This window comes from Oryzias latipes, chromosome 21 (genome assembly GCF_002234675.1).
Source record: "Oryzias latipes chromosome 21, ASM223467v1".
Taxonomy (NCBI): domain Eukaryota; kingdom Metazoa; phylum Chordata; class Actinopteri; order Beloniformes; family Adrianichthyidae; genus Oryzias; species Oryzias latipes.
In genome coordinates this window covers 4,226,788-4,235,554 of record NC_019879.2, presented here as the reverse complement: position 1 = coordinate 4,235,554, position 8,767 = coordinate 4,226,788, and the positions used below count along the sequence as shown (strand labels likewise).

The 8,767-nt window shown below is 38.0% G+C and overlaps 1 long non-coding RNA gene across 1 annotated transcript; it reads left to right on the top strand.

Annotated features, from left to right (window-relative positions):
- The first annotated feature begins 909 nt into the window (after positions 1–909).
- On the top strand, positions 910–8,485 carry LOC105356741. The gene is made up of 2 exons (XR_910837.3): positions 910–7,765; positions 7,847–8,485. It is a non-coding gene; the product is annotated as an uncharacterized LOC105356741 (long non-coding RNA).
- Positions 8,486–8,767: the final 282 nt, after the last annotated feature.

Genomic DNA, 8,767 nt, shown 5'->3' with positions numbered 1-8,767 from the left:
TTGTTGTTTACGGGAATCATTTGAAAATCTTCCACCACAGAAAATTCAAACTCATCACACACGTGTTGGATTACGGCGAGATAATCGTTTTTGATGGTCCACCACGTCTTAACGGTAAATGTATGCTCGTCCTTCCTTCCGCGTGGAGAATCAAGAAGCCATTTGTTTTTCAACAATAAGATTCAGTACTGCAATATTAAACTATATTATCAAAATAACTAATACACTTTATATGATGAACTCACAGTACATAATCCTGTTTCTGCGCTAATTTTTCACATGCACAGCAAAATAAAAATAAAAATGCATGAATATCCATGATTGACAGAATAAACTGTAGTCTTATTCAGCTGGATAGATGGCAGAGCTACTGTCAGATGTTAATCCAACGTCGACACCTGTTGAGTTCGGGGATTTAGGGTAAATGAAGGCAGAGGTTGAATTTTTCATTGAAAAACTCTTTATCAGTGACTCAGATGGAATTCACATTGTTGGATAATTGATGCATGAATTAAAGATGATCATATGAGACTTAATAATCTCTAAAGAAAATGCTGGTATTCTTTTTATTTTGAATCTTTTTTCACTGTATGTATGTGATAACTATTTACACACATATATTTTTCTTCCCATACGTGTGTTGCTGAAAAAGATTTAACACTTTAGAGCACAAAAATAAAATATTGTTATGGTTTTATATATATACATATATATTATTTATTTATTTCTGTGAACGGCTCAGTGATTGGAATATTTCTACCTTTTCATTTCAGTCTGTATGTGTTTCTGATGTACGAGTTCGACGAATCGTCATTCATTTCCTCCGTCAAACTGGTCTATATCATAAGATTTGATTAAATTCTAAGGAACACCTGTGGGGGGGGGGGGGGGGGGCATTACACATCCTAGTGTACAGCCTGCCGGACACTATTCGAAGAAGAAGAGTCTCTCTATAGCAGAGGTATTTTATAAATCCAGGCCTTGAGAGCCGGTGTCCTACATGGTTTCCAACCAATCTGCCAATGAAGCTTCTTTTTGGCTAAACACACCTGAACCCGATAATCAGCAGCAGATAAGGCGAGATTTCTTGAAAACCAGCAGGAGGCCGGCCCTTGAGGCCTGGATTTGGGCACCCTTGCTCTATAGGAACAGAGAAACAGAAGAAGAGCATCGCTCGCCATTCCCTCAGCTATAAGGCAAGCAGAGCAGGAGTGTTTCCCCAGAACAGTCAAGCAGAAAAAAGCAGGGGTCTGCAGGCTGAGCTGGACCTGGACCGGCACGATGCAGACTGCAGCGAGTGGAATAAGAGCTGCAAAGAGTCTCCTGTTGGGTACAGAGTGGTCAGGTCATTCTGTCAGGGAGGACGCAGTGGAGTACTCAAATGCAGAGGAACAAAACCATTCTCATTCACCAAAACACAACTGTTGGTTTGCTTCATTGTTGTTTGATGTTGTTTTGATTTAAAAAAACAACAACCCTTTTCTAACTCTGGTCCTTCAAATATTCAAGATTCAAAGGTTCTTGACAGCAGCACAACACATTGAGCAAATGAATGATGCAAAAACTTGTATCTTTTCAAAATAGATAGACTTTATGAATGTAAAAAGCTTAACATACCTCTTCATGCTTCCATTTCTTTCTGCTTACTTTCCATCTGATCGCTGTGTTTCTTTGGTTGAAACAAGCTTTTGTTGCTTTTGTGACCATTTTAAACTCAAATAACACATGTTGACAGTATTTATTCATTTGTTACTCATTAAATAGAGTTACAGGCAGGCTGTAGAGAATAGGTACTTCACAAGTATAGGACAAGTTAAGATTTGACTACCACTCTTCTAATCTTTCACTTTAGCTTTGCCTACACAAACAGTTCTGTCAGTATTCCATGAAGATGCACCAGATTCTTGCTGTGATTTAGGATTCCAGGTATTCAGTCTGCCTCTGCGAATACTCAGTCTTTATTCCCAAGCTTTACTGAAGCATGACCTGCTCACATTACTATGCTTTTAGTCCATTTTGGAGAACAATTATGGTGCTTGTCATGTGGTGCCTGTCCAAAATATCATAAAAAGACGTGTCTGTGTCAATGTTTACCTGTGGTCATCAAGAGTCTCAAATGAGGAGCAGAAAGAACGTTTAAACATTATGTACCTTATGGCTAACAGAGTGAAATGACCGAGAATCATCTTTGAAATACACTTAAATATTGTCAAGAACAGTAAAACTAAAGTATCCCATTAACCAGATCCGTTTATAGTAAATTGAATCTTTTTTTCCAATATGATTTTAGGTGTTTTTCCTGCTTAGAAAAAGTTTTTTTTTTTATCTTTTTATTAAATCTGTAATATTAAGTTTAAGAGTGTAAACAGTGCAGTGTTTTGATAACTATTGGTGGTGCATTCAGATTTTCACTCAGATTACAGAGAGACACAGAGTTATTTTACTATTTACATATTTCTCCATAGGTTTTGTTACAAATATTATTTATTAGGGTTAAGTTTATATCTGTATGTTGAAGTTAAAGTACCCACCCATAAATTATCCAGATTGTACTGGCTGCATTAAATGGGAAAGTCCAAAGGCAGACAATAACAATAATAATAATAATAACAACAACAATAATAATAATAATAGTTAAATAAAGGGCATTGGTAAAAACTGAGCTAGAATGGGCTAAAACCAACAGTTCAAAAAGGGTCACAAGACAGAGAATCTGACTCAGATCAACTTATTACAGTCTACTAAAGACAATAAACAAAAATAAAGCATCTGTGTGTAAAGATTAGTTACCTTAAACCTGATTATGAACACGAGACACATTTAGAAAAAAGCTCTACCTAAAAACACAAAGGAAAATTTAGCAACAGTTTTTTTTGGCACAAAGTTTCAGATAACTAACATGAATCATAAGAAAACACCTAAAATCCCCTCATTGGTAAGTTTGTTGAACTCTGCACTTGCGTGTTTTCTTCAACCCTTACAAGAACCTAACTGCATGGCAGTTTACTCCCCACTAAGGCTGGTTCCCAGTCAACAATAAAATTGCTGGTACTAGGAAATTTGTAATAATACAAGCAAAGACCAATAAATGATCTTCTTTGTTGTTATTTTGCAAACAAACAATTTGCCTTATGCTTATTTAGCCTCCATGACTTGAAATAGTTGTTTAAATTTGAACTTCTGATGACAAAAGCATCCTTTTCCCTCAGCATCCGAGGGTGTTCCTCACAACGTAACAAATAATTTGTATTTACTTCTCAAGATAGTACATTTATAAAATGATCATTTAAGTTATATATTATCTGGATTCATCACAGATGAATTCATTAAACAAGCTACTATCATGTGACCTTTAGTCATTTCCTATTTTTAACAAAGCTGCAGTTTGTCAAGAGGCAGAAAACTTCACCTATCTTGCTAGCACCGTCGACAAGCCGGGAGGAACTGACCCGGACGTCAAAGTACGCACCGCTGAGGCAAGAGCTGCATTCCATCAGCTGAAGAACATACGGGGAGCAACAGATCTGACTCTCAAGCTCAAGATAAGGATCTTTAACCCATACTACTCTACGGACTACCACTAAGCTGATGAAGAAACTCCAGACCTTCATCTCAGAAGAATCCTGGAGGTGCGCTGGCCCAACATCATCAGCAACCAAGAGTTATGGGAGCAGGACGGAGCAGCAACCAGTAGGAGAAGACGTCTCCAAAAGACGATGGCGATGGATTGGCCACACCCTGGGAAAACCTGCAGCTAGCACTACAAGGCAGGCGGTGAGATGGAATCCCCAAGGGGAAAAAAAAAGGAGGGAGACCTAGGAGTACGTGGCGCCGAGATCTGGAAGCAGGGGCCAATAGCATGGGGAAAACGTGGGGGACAGCTGGACCAACTCGCCCAAGACCGCTCTGCCTGGAGAGCTTTTGTTTGCGGACTATGTCCCAACCGGAGTGACAGGCGGAAGAAGAAGAAGAAGAAAAAGAAAAAGCAGTTTGTCCATAGTTTTTTAGGTTCTGTTTAGTTTCAGCAAAACATTTTACGTTTCTCCATGAAATGTAATATCCATTTGTAAATTCCTGTTTTATTTTGAAATTTTTCTTCTGTCCTGAGTCATTCTCCTATACAGTCAATTGTGATTCAGGACGTTTTTGTCATATCGCTGTCCTTTTTTTTGTCTAGTTTGTTTATACTCTTTGCTTTTAAAAAGACCTTAATTCCTTAATTCCTCGGAATTCCTGAATTCCACATCCGCCCTATGGACAAACTCTAAATACAATGCAACCAGCACTTAATTGACTACAATAAAAGAAAAATATGAATTCATTATTTTAAACAATAACACTTTAGATCAAAATCCTTTAAACTTTGACTTTACGCTTAAACCTACTGCATATGAATTTTGCCCAAGTTGTTCAAAATCAAATGTGTGGCAGTATTTCCCTATAAGAAAAACCCAAAAGCTTTATAAATCTGCTTTAACAGCTCCACTTTTCTGCCTTCCTCTCATCAGATCTCATACTAACAACACATCTTGCTACAATATTAGCATCAGTCCCTCTTGGCAACGTGAGCCACCATATATTCCTCGGCAAAGATTGAGTTTGCCAGGCAACTGATGGCTCTCCCGGTAGTGACATAGCTTCACGCTGGCGGCGGCTCTGCAGAGGCTTGGGATGCGCTCAGCTGCAATGTGGGAAGATGTGAAGATGTCCTGCAGTTTGGTGGTTTTCTCTGCAGCCTTTAGGACTGATTGGTTAGCTGAAGCAGCAGCTGTCTCGTCTCTTGAGTGTGTTGTGGTTTTCTCATGTTAGACGACTCTTGATTGTTGTCTCTCTTTGTGTGTAATTTGATTTGAAGCCACAATCTAGCCTGATTATCGAACTGTTGCAGCTTCATTACACTTAATGTGCAAATAAACGCAACAGGCTCCACAACAACCATTTCGCGATAAGAACAAAACAAAAGCAGAAACAGGGAAAATGTCAAAAGATGTCCTTTTGGGTCAACATTTTACTTTTAAATGGCATTTTAATCCCTGGAGATTTAGATATCTACAACTCAATGGGTCCATTCTTCACCTGTGCACACAAATGATAAAATAACTTTCCTTTTTTTTTTCCAGAGGATATCATTACATTATTTAGGAACTATTCAACTGAATTTGTATAGTGGAGAAATTGTGCAAAGTGTTACTAAAAACTATCAAGTTATTTAGTTTTTTTTGTTTATTGTGATGCTGAAGTTTATGTACTTGCTGTACTTATAGAGTTATTTATTTGTCTGTTTTGGGTGATGTAACAACAATGTGGAGGTTTGGCAAAATCATCTAAAGTACAACTTTCATAACTTGTTTTTTAATGCCAGTAGTTTCAGATGTTCTGTTCTGTTTCATGGTCACAGGTTCAGAATATCATGCACTTTGGCAATATAGTGGGTCTCATATGGAAGATCTGAATCTTTTAAAAGTTTTTCTGGAAAAAAAATCATGCTTTGTGGTTTGTGGAGGATCCGGATGCAAAAGAGCTTGTCAGAAACTTCAACCAAAACCAAAAAAAAGGGGGGCTGCAAAAAAGCAACATGCAAAGATGCACTTTAGAGCACAAATCTCTAAAAATTTTGACTTTTATAGACTTGGGGAATAATCACACTGAAGACCCCCTCCAATGAAAATTGTGTTCTTGGAGTTTTTAACATCTTCTTGTGGCATTTCTTTCATTATGGAGGACAGATATAAAGAAATCTGAGACTAAAATTGAATATCTGGGTATTCAAATTGTTGTCAATCAGGTGCAGATGAAAAGATCTGCTGGATAAAGCTTGTAAGTGTGACGTTACTATAGCAACCCTCAGGCTCCTCGCTACGCTCAATTCTGATGCATTGTAGACAAATAGATCCATGTACGTCTTTGTTTTCCTCGTCTGAGCGGACATGGATAGCTCCAATATTTTTGCTGCACCAGTAACGTTACGTTTGGGGTGTGAGGGGCTCTGAGGTAGTTGGGAGTTGGGTCATCTGGACCCTACAAGACTGTGCGCTGAACCTTTGAACACGTCAATGTAAGGGTGGGGTCATCTGGACCCCATACGCTAGCAGAAGGGTTAGTAACCCAAACTTTATGTAAGCAGTTATCAAAACTACAGCAGAACTAAAACAAACCTAAATCAGAAAAATAAAAATATTCAACACACAGTTCTTGGACAAAATGAGAACAAAATAACTACAAACAGTTAACCCTATAAGAAAAGGGGACAGCTCTCTGATGCTCCTGAAAGAAATCAAATTGAACCGGACCAGGGATGAGGGCGGTTGGAGAAGGGTCAGAGCAAACAGCAAACAATGAACTATAGAGAACTAAAAGTATTCTTAACTATATCGTTGTGGTCCATGCAGAATATAGTCCATTTAAAATACACGTCAACTATTAAAGCTAAATGTTGTGTTTGCTTGATTCTTTTTGTTGAAGAATTTGTGAAAACAGTCAAAGCACACATTACTGCTATATCTGAACACATTTGATGTTTACCATTTCTCAGACTTTTAATATTTACGGAATAATTTACAAGTAAAAAAAAGAAAGAAAAAAGACAGGATTTGTTTTCAGGGGAAAGTATAGAGAAAAATAGTCCCTGGGTTTGTTTGTTTTTTTCTTTTTTGTTGGGGCGGTTTATCCAAACTATCGGTTTGTCACTGAGACACATCAATGTTCCTCCCCTTATTAACCCCATAACTCAGCTTCCCCTTTCAGCTGACCTCACCTTTTTAAATAACCCTCTGTGTCTCATCTCACACAGTCAAAGCGTCTCTAGTGCCACTCAGGGAACATGCATGAATGTGTTTTCTCTGCTTTGTTGGGTTCGGTTCGCCCTTTCAACAACTGTGATTTGTGATCAAATTACCTTTTTTTGCTGGATACAGGTCTCACCTGGAGAGTTCACCTGACAGCACTGATAACAATTTTACTTTTTAATTTGAGTCTGTCGCATGTAATGTAGTGAAAAAGCAACAAAAGTTGATGTTTTGTGATTTAGTAAAGTGACAAAACCACAGTTAAAAAAAAGCCTAAACACGCACAAAAAAGGCACGTTTTCTATTGTTGAATAATTCTACAAATATTTAAACCAAATCAAACCATTTTTTAAAACACATTTCATGCATTTCTAGCTCAGAGTGAAAAAAAAAATAATAATAACCTTTTACATAAAAACTATAAAAAAAGAAAACTATTAAAACACACACAATGTCCCCAACCCCTTGATCTCAATACCCCCCAAATTACTAAACAGAGGGATTACTAAATACAATTTATACAATTTAAACTATTATTACAGCTTTAGGATCCATCTCTGCTTCAGCATCAGTATTGATAAAAGGAGATAAAGTACTCATGTCGGTTGTGATCAGTAGATTTAGTACTTGGTCCCATAACTCACATATTTGTATGTGCAGTGTTCTGTTTCCTTTATTAAATGTACTGCAATCACTTGTACCAATGTCAACTTATTTAGATACATTTTTTTTATTTATTGTTCATCACTGACTGGTTAATATTTTTTTAAAACATTTTTTGAATCATTTATAATATATACTAGTAAAAGAATAATATTGTAATTACATTAATTATGTCATGGTGCCTCTGTCAGACTCCTCCCCCTCCAGCTCTGCTCTGCTTCTGAATGCCACCAGCTGTCGTCACTCAGCTCATCACCCTCTGCTGCTCAAAAGGAGACCCAGCTCCAGTATTCAACGCCAGTTCGTTGCCCCTTATGGTGACTAAGCCCAGTCTTGCCTTGCTATGGGTTATCTTAGCATGCTCTCGTTCCTGCTCTAACCTTATTCTCCTGCCTCAGGAAAACCACTTCACGAGTGACGTCAGTGTGGACCTTCTTCCAAGCCGCCTGGGAAAACCCGAAGACCTCTCGGCCTACGTAAACTGTGTTAACACCTCCAGCCACGCCACAAGCCACTGTCTAGTCCAGACCTCGCCAAGCCAACGCCACAACCATCCACGGAAAAAAAAATTATTTCTTCCCTGCCACTTGCCTGTCTTCATTCTGGGTTCCAGCATCTGGGTTCGCCTCGCCTTGAAAATCATGAGAAATTTAAATAATTAACTCAAAAAAGAAAAGAAAACTGGGGTTTGACTTTATTTGTGAAAGCCCCGTTGGCATTAAAAGGGAAGATCCCCATCAGTTCATTAACAATTTTGCACGGTCATTAAGTTCTGTCAAAAAATTCAGGAAGGGGGTGAGGTAGGACACAAAAGGTAGGAGACCTTATGGCAGGAATTCATTTGATAAATAAACTTAAACAACAACAAAGTGTGACCCAAGGGGAGGAAAATGTGACAAATCCGATGACATGACAAGCATGAACTGAAAACCAGATATTTAAATTTAGTGAGGGTCATTTACTGAAACTAGAACAGCTGTGAATAGAAACTTAAACCTGATGTGAAGCAGAACCAATAAAACAGATCTGACAACAAACCAAACTAAAGTCCAAATTGTATTTAATCTGCTCAATCTCTATACTATACTAGAGTGGCTTTCTTCTTTACCTCGTACCCGGTACTTGAGTAGTATTCTTTTTGAAAGTTACTCTTCTTTTACAATTTTTGGATACTCCACCAGTGTCTGGCTACTTCCCACATGTCATGGTGATGCAGTGTGTTAGTGTTTTCTCAGGCCCCATTACCTTTTATGTTTTTCCTTTTTTCCTATGAGGAAACGGGCAATTGATAGATCTCACTTGATCTTAGAATGATGTGG